General features: G+C 43.8%; 1 long non-coding RNA gene across 1 annotated transcript; it reads left to right on the forward strand.

Annotated features, from left to right (window-relative positions):
* LOC128148809 (uncharacterized) lies at window positions 1-11,400 on the forward strand. Its single transcript, XR_008237411.1, has 4 exons — window positions 1-95; window positions 323-477; window positions 1,717-1,817; window positions 9,110-11,400. It is a non-coding gene; the product is annotated as an uncharacterized LOC128148809 (long non-coding RNA).
* The last annotated feature ends 1,318 nt before the right edge of the window (window positions 11,401-12,718 follow it).

Below are 12,718 nucleotides of genomic sequence, written 5' to 3' on the forward strand. Positions count from 1 at the left end.
CTTGGCTGGAGTCAGGACTAACAAGTCGTCTTCTCGCTTTCTCTCTCCTTTCGCCGGTCCACGAAGCGATCCATCATTTATTTCCAGATCACCTGGTGATCCGTTTTAAAAAAAATTAAAAAAAAAAAAAGAAAGAAAAAAAAAAAGGAAAAAAAAAAAAAGCCCCACGGGAAAAAGAAAGGGAGACTAGGAAACGAGCCGCTGATGTTTGGGCTGATGCTTAACGTGCAGTGTCTATCGGGTGGTGTAGAAAAGAAAGAGCGTAATCCACATGTATATTGCCTTAAATTAACGGTATTTCCTTTGCCTTCCCTCTCCATAGTACCAGCATGCTTTTGCTCGGGGTTGCATTAGCACAATCACCAGTAATTACAAGCGTGTGTACACTGGGAGAATGAAGATGGGGAAGGTGGGAGGTAGGACGTGATTCCCCTTCGGAGCAATCAGGACTGGGAAAGGTTTCATTCCATGCAAACGGTACGTTGATCGTATTTAATGGGCTGGTTAGACTCGCGTCCAAGCCGAGGTGCCATTTCAGCGCAAGTTTGCGCTTTTCAGGCGAGAAGGGGAGGCGGGGGAAGGGAAGGGAAGGGAAAGGATGGGATGAAAGCGCCCACGGCAGCTCAACTTCCATCTACTCCGTCCGGCGCCCCGGGGGAGGACTGCTCCGGGGCCGGGGGCCGGGGGGGGGGGAAGACGCTTTTCACCACGGGCACCCTTTGGGGGGGAAAACGGGGCTGAGGGGCCGCCCCGGCCGCCTCAGGGGGACGAACGGCGCCGTTGGGGAGCCGGAGCTGCCCCGCCGGGCCGGGCCGGGTTGTGGGGCGCCGGGCCCGGGCCCAGCGCCGAGGCGCGGGCTCTGCCCCGGGCCGCGCCGAAGCCCCGCGGTGGCGGTTGTGGCCGCCCGCCCGTCGCTGACAGGAAAGCGGCGGCGGCGGCGGGCTCGGCCCGCTCACACGCCGCTCCCGGTGCCGCCCCGGGGGCTGCCTTCGCCGTGACACCCCCGGCAACCTGACCCCGCTCGGCAGGTTTCGTCCCCCCCCAAGCCGGCTCCAAGCAGCCGCGGGGGCCGCCGCTCCCTCCCCCGGGGCCTTTCCCCGGCCCCCCCAGTCCTCCTCCGGCGGGCCGTGGGCCGGAGCCCCCCACGCGTGGGAGCAGCAGCGACGGCAATTCCTGTCATCGCCCTCCCGTGAAGGGGAGGCTTCGCTCCCTCTGCGAGCGGCTGGTAATCACCGTATTTTAAAAGCTTTCCTCCTTCCCACTCAAGTCCTGGGCACCCTGTCCCTCCGCTCCTCCTCCCCACTGAAATAACCAGCGGGGGGGGACGGGGAAGGGGGTGGGTGGGTGGGATGTGGTGAATATCGAGGGGATGTGGTAAATATCGAGATGCGTTGAGGCCTTCATCGCTGCTCCTCGTCGGGTCACACAGACATCCCCCTCCCACCCCTAGCAGATACCTCAGAAGAATTGTTCACTGACCTTTGCAGTAGATATTGTTAGAGGATGAAATCAGTCAATCAAAAAAAAAAAAAAAAAAAAGACAGCCTTTTGTCCGGGTTATGACACCCGACTTGAAATTAATTATAAAACAGGCATCGCAAGTGCACACGGGGGACCAGAGGGTATTCTTAAGATTTCAGTGCCTTTGGGGATAGCAAGAGGCAAGGTTTCTCAGCAGATGCGGTCTAACGCGCGGTGGTCTCTTCCTAAAACCAGATGATGACAGAAGGAAAAAAACGAAGAAGTGGAAACGGGCAAGTACATCACGCTGGCTGGTGGGAGAGGGGCAGAAGGGTGCTTTCACCCTTAAACTACTGGTACGTAGAAAAAGTTGATCAGATGGTGACGGTCGCTGGGGTATTTTTTGTTCGACAATGCGTATCTTTACTATGACCTAATGATATGTGTGCTATTGAACTTCACAAAATGCATTCGTGCTTCCCTTGGCAGGTCTAGGTCTAAGAGTTGATGACTAACAAAAGTAATATAGATTAGAATCAATTCCCCTTATCTGGTGACAAAAAATAACATCGTGTCAGCACTGTGTACATCCTATCGTCAAATGACACAATATAATTTGATTAGTTGAATAAATAATCAGCTATGTCCAGACATATAGGTCACCTACTTGCAAATTAGATTATCCTGCTTGGGTACAGGCAGCACCTGATTAGGAAACAGCTTCTCTCTGTGTCACTCTAGCTTCCCTTCAGAAAGAATGTCTGATATTTTCAGACACAAGCGTTTTTGAAAAAGCTTATATATTTTGCAAATCCTACCTGTGTTTTCACACTCGCGTGTAACATTTATGCAGTCTGTGCTAGAGATACCACCTTTACTACTGAAGCTAGCTGAGTTGTCCCTATTTCTCTGAGTATTTGCAAGTTTTAAATGATAGCCCATGTGCTGTGATCTGAAATACGGATAGCTGAAATACAATCTTTTTGAAAACTAAGCAGCATACATTTCCATAAATGATTTTGGCTAACCCACTCTGACTGCACACCCATATAAATAACAGGAATGTGAGAAAGAATAAAGTGTTAGATAAGGGAGCATGGAAACATTTAAATTCTGGAGTCCACACTGAGGAAGATCCTCAAATCTCAAGATAAGTATGTTGGCCTTTCGCTGTAAACCATCATGTCACAGGCTGCAGAAACAAGAGAAAGCTCTAAATATGTGCTAAGGCTCTTGAAGGCTGGGGTTTCTGCTGGGTTTGAATCTTTTTGAAAGACACTATTGGCCTGAGGGACCTGTGAAAAACTTTCTTGGCATTTTACTTTTCCCATAACTTGTGAATTTTCACAAATTAAGTATGCAACACGCTGGAATACGTTTTGCTATGAGATGATGTGTGTCAGCTCATACAGTGTAGCCTGGGTTAGAATCACTCAGAGGTGTGTAGAGAAACAGGAGAAGGAACAGAAAGCACAGCCTATAATGAATACTTGGTAAAGAGGTGCTATTAAAAAGAAGAAAAAGAGCAGTTTGGGAAAATAGATAGGAGACTCTGAGCCACTTGAGTGGTAAGAGAATAGTGGTAAGGGCAAAAAGGTGAAACAGAGATGATGGGAAGGGAGATTACATGGACAGAGAGAGAAGAGGCCAGTGTGTGACTGTGGGGAGAAAATAAGCATTTTGGAAACGTTAGCACCGCATTCACAGAAGTTAGCAAATGAAAAATTACAGCCTTTATTTTACATAAAGAGTTATGCAAGGTAGGATTCTTAAAAAAGCTTTAGACTCTAAGTAATAGGACAAGATTCTGGAGGATTTAGGTGTATCAAACCTGTGGATCCTATTTAAAACTTTTCTTCTCTGAATGTAGAGTGAAACATCAGTTGTTTGAAAAGTTTCTAGGCATAAACTGGTGCAAAGGTGAATATCTGAAAGGACAGTGTTGCTCTCTTTGGACATGCCATTAATAAAATGAAAGGAAAAAAAAAAATTCTGCCCTGACACTTTGCTTTGCTTTCTAAGACCTCCAGCAGCCGAGAGTGATCAGACCCCAGAAGATACTGTGTATCTCTTGCATATTTATTTTATATATATAAGGCACACCCATTAGTTTGAACTGCTCATGATATGACCATACAATAGCATAACTTTTCAAGTATGGGCATTTGATTCCTTTGCTAATGTCACCTGACAGCACTTCCATTCATGGTAAACCAGAATGGCAGTGGTAGTATTGACTTTCTGGGTTTTTTTTTCATCACTGAAAGGTGTAAAATGGTAGTAATGGTGATGGGGGGAGGAACTCAGATAAAATTTATAAAGTGTCGCCTTTGGGTTGCAAACATTTACTTAAAGAGTGCAATAATGCTCCCAACTTGTGATTTTGGCCATTATAGCAAAATCTCTGCCATTACTGTGATCAAAATCAATTGATCAGTCAATCACCCCGCCTGCCTCTGTCTGCTAACAGGAATGATACTGCAGAATCAGTTCTCGCCCCCCCTTCGTGAGAATAAAGGAAGAGTTTTATTTCCCAGTTTGGAATCTGTTTCCTGAACGCACCAGCTTTTGTGCGCATGCGTGTATATATGTATATTTAATAGTTGTATACAGAGGTGTACAGGTATATCCACATAGAACTGAAAACTGTACTTGCATACCTCTTTTCTCTCTCTCATGCACACAGGGCTTGATTTCAAAGTAACACCCAGCCACACACACCTCTTCGCAAAAATGATTATCTTAAGAATCTAAGCAGTCGGTTGCAACCTCTGTGACAGTAGCTATGCTGTGTTTTCCTCTGTCAGGTGCAGAGGAGTATCTGTAGTTGAAAGAGCCACCTTTCCCCACAGTGGGAGATTTCTGGCTCAAATGTATTTATTTTTGTGTGCTCTCAAAGAAAACAAATGCATCTATCTCAGGTGTCACGAGCACAATTTTCAAATGCAGAATCTGACTCTCAGAGACACTGTATTATATTCATGAAAACTATGAATTCAATCCATTAGGTACGTTTCTGATAAATTTACAAATACTTAATGTATTATATTCACAGTTAGGCTAGAGAGCCACAGAGACATACGCAAACACAGGGGAGGTGAACCAGAAGGTTGTAGCCCGACCGCTGATTGCTTACTGTTAGAAAAAAATTTCCATGATGGGCAGGTAATTTTACAGTCAAAGTCAGTAGCGCTTCTGACATTCCTCTAAAGCACCTGGTACAGGCCAATGCCACAGACCGATAACAAATAAGCCAGACAACTGTCCTGTGCCAGCATGACGATGTCTATGTCCTTCTGTTCTCTGGGCAAGTGTGGATTACATCTGTATATCTCTGGTGCTCCCTCTCGTCTGCTTCCCTGTCTCTGCTTCCATGAGAGAGTAATATCAACAATATTTTCACTTTAGGTCAGCCCCGTATAACCCAGTGCAAGTTACTCTCTCTGAAATAACCTTCATTTTGTTTAATTGTGGAGGAGACTAGAAGAGGGAGGGGGAAGCTGCACAGGGGGAGGACGGACGGCTGTGATGACAGTGCTGTCCTGCAAGTCTGTCCTTCTGCGTGTCAAATCCTGCCAGCAACACGAGGCTGATCACTTAACTGCAACACAAGGCTGGTTGCTGAGCTTCACCGTTTCCCAGAGCACAGAATGGGGCTAACATGCTGCAAGGTGGACATTGCCTGAGTATGGACAGTGCCGTGCTGTGAACCCAGGCGCTCCTGTCAGGAAAGGGAGAGCTTGGCTGCTCCGTTCTCACCTGCACTGAGCAATGGCAGCAGTTCTCTTAGTTTATCACCAAAGAGCTGATTTATGCAGAGGGTTTGCTTTTAAGGACCCCCCCCCCCCCCCCCCCCCCCGTAAGCCTTGGTGTGACATATTGATGTGCATGCAGGTTAGGTAGTCTTGTTGCATTATTTTCATGTACTTGAGATCCATATAATTTATTTTAATGGTCAAAAATAGGTTAGGCGAGGTGGTGCCACATACGTGTTCTGCATTGCCAGTTTCATTAGCTGAGTTGTTTGGACCCTGCTGTTTTCAGAGAAAGATTTTGTATTTGACACATCATGCTAATATCAGTCATTAGGCACAACTGCATGTGATTGGTGCTCTATAAATACCTATGCACAAGTGGTTTGCAATTGTTGCTGTATAAATACCTACCAGAGATAGCTCTGCAGCGGCCCGGAAATAAATGAATCAGATTGTCCTACAAGAAATGCATGGACGTAGGTAGTGAGAGAACATTGTTCTAGACAATTGCAGATGCAATGACATCAGTTTCAGGGAGACGTGGCCTCACCTCCTGGACCCAGGGATCCAGCAGGTCCCGCTACTAGTGTCAGACTTCGGCAGCTTTGCCTGGCTTCCAGGTAATGCAGCATCAATGGACATGCACAGTGTGGTTTCTCCTCTGGCTTCTCTTGCCTAGGGGGGACCAGACCAGGAAAGAGGGTCTGCTGGAAAGCTCGGTGTTAGATTGCTGAAATAACTACTCGGAGGACTTCTGTGATGGCTGATCACCAGAGTATGGAGTCTGCCCATCCTTAGCCTCATCACTGTAGTTCTGCTGTCACTGTTTGACAGTTTGTCCCATAGCCTCTAGCGTCTTTCCAAAGTATCTTCAAACCTCCAAGAAAAGCCTTTAGACACAGAGTGGCTGGCTTGTGTAGGGGAGTAATTAGAAACCAGGTTCAGATTGTCTTTGTGGTGAGATTTTCAAGTTTTGCATCGAGCATGCTCACATTGGTCAGCTCTTCCTGTAATTCGAGGGAGAGATACATTCTTCACCTTATCGCAGGAACCATGGATCATACCTCCAGGTGAATGGAAGTGAGAACAAAAACCAGTGAGAAAAAGGTTTTGACTTTGTCGATACAGCTTTGCTGAAAAAACTTTCAGTCCAGGCCAGGTGCAGACAGGAGCTCAGACTTGGGCTGGCTGGATAGTGAAGACAAACTCTGAACTGCTCCTACACAAACTGGACCTTCAGCGCTGGTGGTGTGTTAGTCCAGTTGGGAAACCATTCTTGGGTTGGCTCCTCAGGCTGTTGGGAAAGCTGGCTTGAGTTCAGTTGCCGAATGCAAAATGTAGTGCTTAGAGAGATGTTGGAGGTTAAGAAGTCCAGGCATTTCGTATGTATGAAGAACAGCAACATCTTAAACATCACTAGGGGAAGGAAACAGTAGGTTGTACAAAAAGTGATGACCATGATAAGGAAAAACATACCAACGCCCCTCGAATTTGCCACAGGGCCAAATGTATTCCTGCTTACAGAATTCAGTAGTCTGACACCCCTAATTATTTGGACCTGCTGATCTCAATGGGAATTGCATCCTGATATAACACAGAATCAAATTTGGCTGTTACATCAGATTGGTGTAAGTTACAGTCATTCTGAACATCTGTTGAATCACAATTAAGTATGATTATGTACTTCACCCCCTATAGTCATTTCCTTACCTAATTATATCCAACCACTTCGTATGCCACTATCAAATTTGCCCAGGTATATTTCTGAGTCAGTACTCCTGTAGCTCTGCAAATGCTACGATGTTGAGACAAGAAAGTACTTTTTGAAATTAAGAGCAATTTACAATATGTTACACTTTCAACATTCAATTAAATAATAAAGATATGAGAATAAAATCCTTTTGCAACTCCAGGGAGCCACTGATGGAATAATCTGCAAATAAGATTAAAAGATTTCAGTACAACTAAGATTGCCTTTCATGACCTTAAATGTCATCCACATCAGATTTAATTCCAAACACTGAATTTTTCCTTTTTCATTAGTCAGTCCAGGAGAGAGATCATAATGCTTTATCATGATGTAGAAGACGGGTATTAGTATGTGAATAATGCTTTCTTTTCTAGAAATACATACTGCTCGATCTATATTTCCATTTCAACAGTAAAACCTTTGCTGTATAATGCATGTAAAGCTCCCACCTGCAAACATGATTATTCTGCGCTGTTGACATCACATTATTATGCAATCAATACTTTGTCATGACTTGCATATTTTTTAGTTCCTCTGGAAATTTGCTTCTTTATAATTCTGACTGAATAAAGAAATCTTTCCTACTATCCAAGTGCATTTTTGATTAGCAATTAGACATTTACACATGAAGAGCAAATCGGATGAAAGAACTGTCCCCCTCCCCCCATATAGCACCAAGATTATTTAGCCTAAGTGAAACTTCAATCGTGCATGAGAAAGTCAGAGGAGGGGAAGGAGGAGGAAGAATTGCTTTTTCATTTGGTATTAAAGCAACCATTTAATATGAATTAATTTCATAGACAACCTAATTTTGGTCTGTGCATTGCTGAGCGTATGATCTGAAGCAATTTAACAAAGCCTCCTAGAGTATTATTTGAGTTCGGGCTGAAGAGCTGATACCAGAGTTTCCAGGTGGACCACCTGCCAGAATTGTATTAGAAGATAACCGTGAACCATAAGAAGGTTTAATCAGATTCTTTTCAAGAGAAGATTCAGAAATCCACTAGAGTCGCAAGCAAAACTAATTGCCTTGAGTGGGGCATGGGTTTGTATTCTTTCCCATTCTACAAGAATATGCAAACTTAGTCCGGCATTATGTATTTCCTGCTTGTTTAAGGAAGATTTCAACTGGCAGCATCAAACCACCCAACTGAAAAAGCAGCAAGTTTCAGAACTCCCCTGCAAGGTATCAGTTACAGAGGCCTCCGTTTCTAGTAGAAGGCTAGTAAGGCAAAGACATGAAAGGACTTCAGACCTGTCTATGTAGGAGTCGGGCAGTATGGGAGCCAAGGCTGCCTGGTGTGACTGGAAATCCTGTCCCTGCCCTTGGGAGCCTAGGATGCCTGGATTTCTAAGGGGATCTTTCCTGGCAGGTAACTCACCATCAGAACCACACCTGTGGTTTAATTAGGATGTATCAAACCAGATATACTTTCACAAAAATGATTTTGCTTCGATAAATGGGTGTTTTCTGATAAGGCTCGGCACTGTCAGAGCATTCTTCACCAGTGTTGGTGACCTCAGTTCTTGTATTCCTGTTATGAGGAGCTGTGATACTACCTGCTTTGTGCTTGGATGCTATAGCTTTCATCCATTCCAAGCATCTAGAAAGCTGCTTGCCTATGTTGGATGACAAATATAGACACAACATTTCTGCCTGATGTGGTTTGTGCATCAGCCAGATGCATAAGATCTCCAAAATGCACTAATTGACATGAACTTAAATAGACAAGGCAGTAAGTCTGAGTTAGGACTTGGGCTTTCTAGCTATCTTCTGCAGGTGTTCTCTAATGCCAGCGCCTATGTTTATGTACTACAGCTTTACTGATACTTTCTCTGATGGATCATAACAATCCCAGTGAGACTGTGATGCTCCTAAATCTCATCATCTAGTATTCAAGCAAGAACCAGTTAGAAGTAGACTGACCTGATTTGTTTAAAGTAGAATATGTACTTCTAAACCAGTATTCAAGGACAGATCCTCAGCTGGTGAGAATCTATGAACGATACATATTTGCAAACATTATTTGACCGCTTAGTGAACTGAACTTCATGACAACTCTATGAAATACTTTAGCATTATTCTCCCTGTCGCATTTCAGATGAGATTGAGGCCAGATGTTAAGACCATTTTTTTTTCCAGTGAGAATTGGTGAGCACGATCCGTGGGACATGCTTTCAGAGGTGCAGGGGACACAGAGCCCTTCCTTGTATTAAGGCAGACAACATTAGAACTTGTGTCTCCTGAAGTTCAGTCTGAATTGTCACCACAAGACCACCGTCTTGACACTAACCTGTTCCATTTTGCTCTACCCTAAAGGACCATCCAGAAGTGAAAGTCACATAAGGATGTTTGGCACCATTTACTAACTACACCGTTAAAATAGCGGTTTAAGTAACTTTGTGCTCTCTGAATTTGCTTTCACATGCAATCCCAGATATTCTCAATAACTTGTAAATCCTCGTGTTTTGGAGCCTCCCTTTGTCTTGCTCTGTTTGCTAGGCAGTACACACTCCAGCAGCCAAAGTTGTACGGCAAGTGTGGTCTGAATGGCAGAACAGAAGGTTCTCTGCAGAGGACACCCAGCTGTGAACATTTCAAAAGTTTTTTTCATCAGAACCTCTGTGTGTTGATTTCTTTCTCTTTTCCTTGAGTATACGTAGAGCAGAAATATGCAACTGGTTTTCAGTGACACACTGTTCAGGCTGTGATATATGAAATTTTAAAAGAGTTAACAGCAGTTCACTTGTAAGAGCAAGCCATGAGAGCTCTTACACATGTTAGTACAGAGGGTCAGCATAAGACTTCATGGCAACGGGAGAGAGAAAAATGTGGTTCTTTATAGGACCCAGCTACAGTCACCGTGACTGAAATACCTGTCCTATGTGGAGGACATGTATCAATGTCCTCAATGAGGACAGTAACGATGCACCATAGCATGGAACCAAAAGCACATGAGCAAAGTTGCAAAGGATACAAAATTTCTCTTTCAGAGGAAATATCAGGATTTCAAGATTTATTTTACTTCTGAAGCAGAAAAAAATCAAATCACTTTAAGTGACATTTTCAAAACAATTTCATTTTAAGCCCCAGTCTTTAATCTCAATTTAAAATATAACACAATCTGAAAGAGTAATTTCAAAATGAAAAATGGAGTCAGTGTTCTGAAAAGGTTAATGCCGAGTATTTTAACCTTACTGAAGGAGCTGTAATTGTTTTTCAGATTTTGTTGAAGTTGACACTTCCGTAGAAGAGCTTTGTTTTCAATCAAACAGCAGTTTTCCATTGAAAAAACATTCGTTTGGAAAAGTTCCACTCAAGCTAGCTGAAGCATGGGAGGTTTGTAGATAAGGAGAATATAATTAGCTACAATAGAAATTTTGTCAGAAGGCTGAGGCTAAGAGCTCTCACACACCGGATAAATACCACCGCGCTCCTGAAAAGAGGGCAAGCGACTAGGGCTGTTATTTTGCTTTTCTTCGGCAAGGTTGCTGCTACTGTACTACATCAGTGTCCTCCCTGCCTAATCACAGTTGTTCAACACTGACACAGTGGGGATGAGGAAAGACGACTGCTTATCGAGGACCTGTTTTGGGGAGAGGATTTGATCACATGCTCCGCTTTTGGTGCGTTGGCGGTTACACTGAGGTCCGTGGGACAGCTCTTGAGCAGGAGCTGGGAGACAGCAGTGGCACTGCTGAACTGCCCGTGTTCTGTTCTCTCGGACATCTCCTTCCCAAGATGGGATCTCACAAGATCACGTTGAGGATGGTGGGATTACAAACCATCGATTTCTGCAGTAACAGGCTTTCTTTTTCTGCTGACAAACAAAAGACGAAATGAAAAACATATCTACTAGAAATATCACACAAATGTAAATGAAAAAACATTTGCTCCCAGTTTTGAAGATATTATTATTCAGGATTTTCATCCTTTTTCCAGTAGGTGACAGGAAGGGTTGATATGCAGCTGTGCAGTGTATTTTGCTAAGGCAGGAATCACTGCGTTAAGGCAAACTTCTTCATCTTGTTGATTTTACAAGGGCACACACTCATTCTTGGAATGTGAGAATGATCTTCCTTCACAATAAAGTAATACATGCCAAGAAGCACCAGAACGAAGCTGGGGTGGAAGGCAAATAATTTCCTCTGCTAAGAGAAGCAGCATAGTGGAGACTAATTGGCCCAAATATTACTGCTCAATTTCTCACTCAAACTCATTTAGCTAACAAGGGTCAAAGCCCGTTTTCATATTGAAAGGGTAGGATGACTTTTTATTAAGGCAAGTATGGCTGTACTGGTTTTATCATTGTTTCTATCAAAACAAAATCACGCTGAAGATTACTGTGTTCCAATTAGCATCACACTTTGCAAGGAAAGCTTCCAACCATTGTAAGAAAATTGTGTTTCTGTATTAAACTAGCTGTCTGTGGAGGCCTGGTGTTCATTTTGCTTTGTTTTTAGTGCTGGTGTAAAACGGGTGCCAAAAATTTACATAGGTTCAAAACTCAGGCACAGTTAGTACAGAAAAAAAAAAAAATCACCAAGGGCTATTAAACACGAAACCTGTGGCCCAGGATGTTTTGAGCCACAGACTGTTGGAAGATGTGTTAACATGTCAAGAAGGCATAACAAAATGTTTGCCCAGCCCTCTTCCCTAAACATCCTCTCTCTCCAGAGAAAACTGAAATTATGGGGGTTAAAGCTGCATCTTAAAAGTTATTAGACAAAATACGTTTTAGTGTGGCTGCAAAAGGCAGTCCCTAGAAATCTGAAGGTTCCCAGCTCAGGCAGCCACTGACTTGCTGCTACATCTTTAGCAATGTGTTTTTATGCTGGCGAGGTGCGCATGTAAGCAACAACAGGTTGTTGCTCCTTGCCTGCAAAACAGCGGTTGATTGAATACTTGCTGCAAGTACGTAGCAGTGCAAAGTGAAAAAAAACCCAACCCAACAAGTTCCTGAAAATGAACTGTCCTAAAAAATGAAATTCCTCACGAATCAAACCTGAGTGGGGCAGAGGAGCAGTCTGTCTGAGCTGGGGCAGCAGTAAGTTATTAAAACATTCTAACAGGACTGCAAGCAACCCATCACTCTTCTCAACTATAACGTGGGAATAATGTCATAGTGAAGTTGAATTAATTGGAGCCGATTTCTGGCACCCTTTCTCTGAGTCATGGGACTTTGCACCTCATTCAGTCGACTGAAACTGGTGTACTCAAAGTGGTGCTTCTCTGTGGCCCTGGGTTCTTTGGCTTCCTAGGATTAAAAATGCCCCTAAATTAATGCCCTAAATTAAAAATGCCCTTAAATATTCTAATTTTGCACGGTGTAAGGAGTGTTTCTAGGACTTCCAGGCTGGCCTCGCAGTCTCTCAGACAGAAGTGAGCCGATCTGTTTTCATTTTACCTGGGTGAATGCACACAGGTAGTACTCGTGGTCTGATCCCGTATTCTCCTTGCTGCTCCTGTTTGCCTGAAAAAAGAATCACACAGCTTCTCTCTGATGCATTAGGTACATCACAAGGCATCGGTGGAGTCCGAATGCAAACAAAATCCAATGAAATAGTCTTTCCTCCTTCCCTATGCAGAGTGATGACTGGAACCAACGGAAAATTAACTGCAGGTGGCTCAAAATCACTGACACTTTATTGCCTGCTGATTTCTCATTGGAGCACCTCAGTCTCCTTTCATTTACACACATTTCCTCTTTTCCAATGGAAGGGGCACTTAGGAGCAAATAACTTTTCTGTA

Source organism: Harpia harpyja, chromosome 1 (genome assembly GCF_026419915.1).
Source record: "Harpia harpyja isolate bHarHar1 chromosome 1, bHarHar1 primary haplotype, whole genome shotgun sequence".
Taxonomy (NCBI): Eukaryota; Metazoa; Chordata; class Aves; order Accipitriformes; family Accipitridae; genus Harpia; species Harpia harpyja.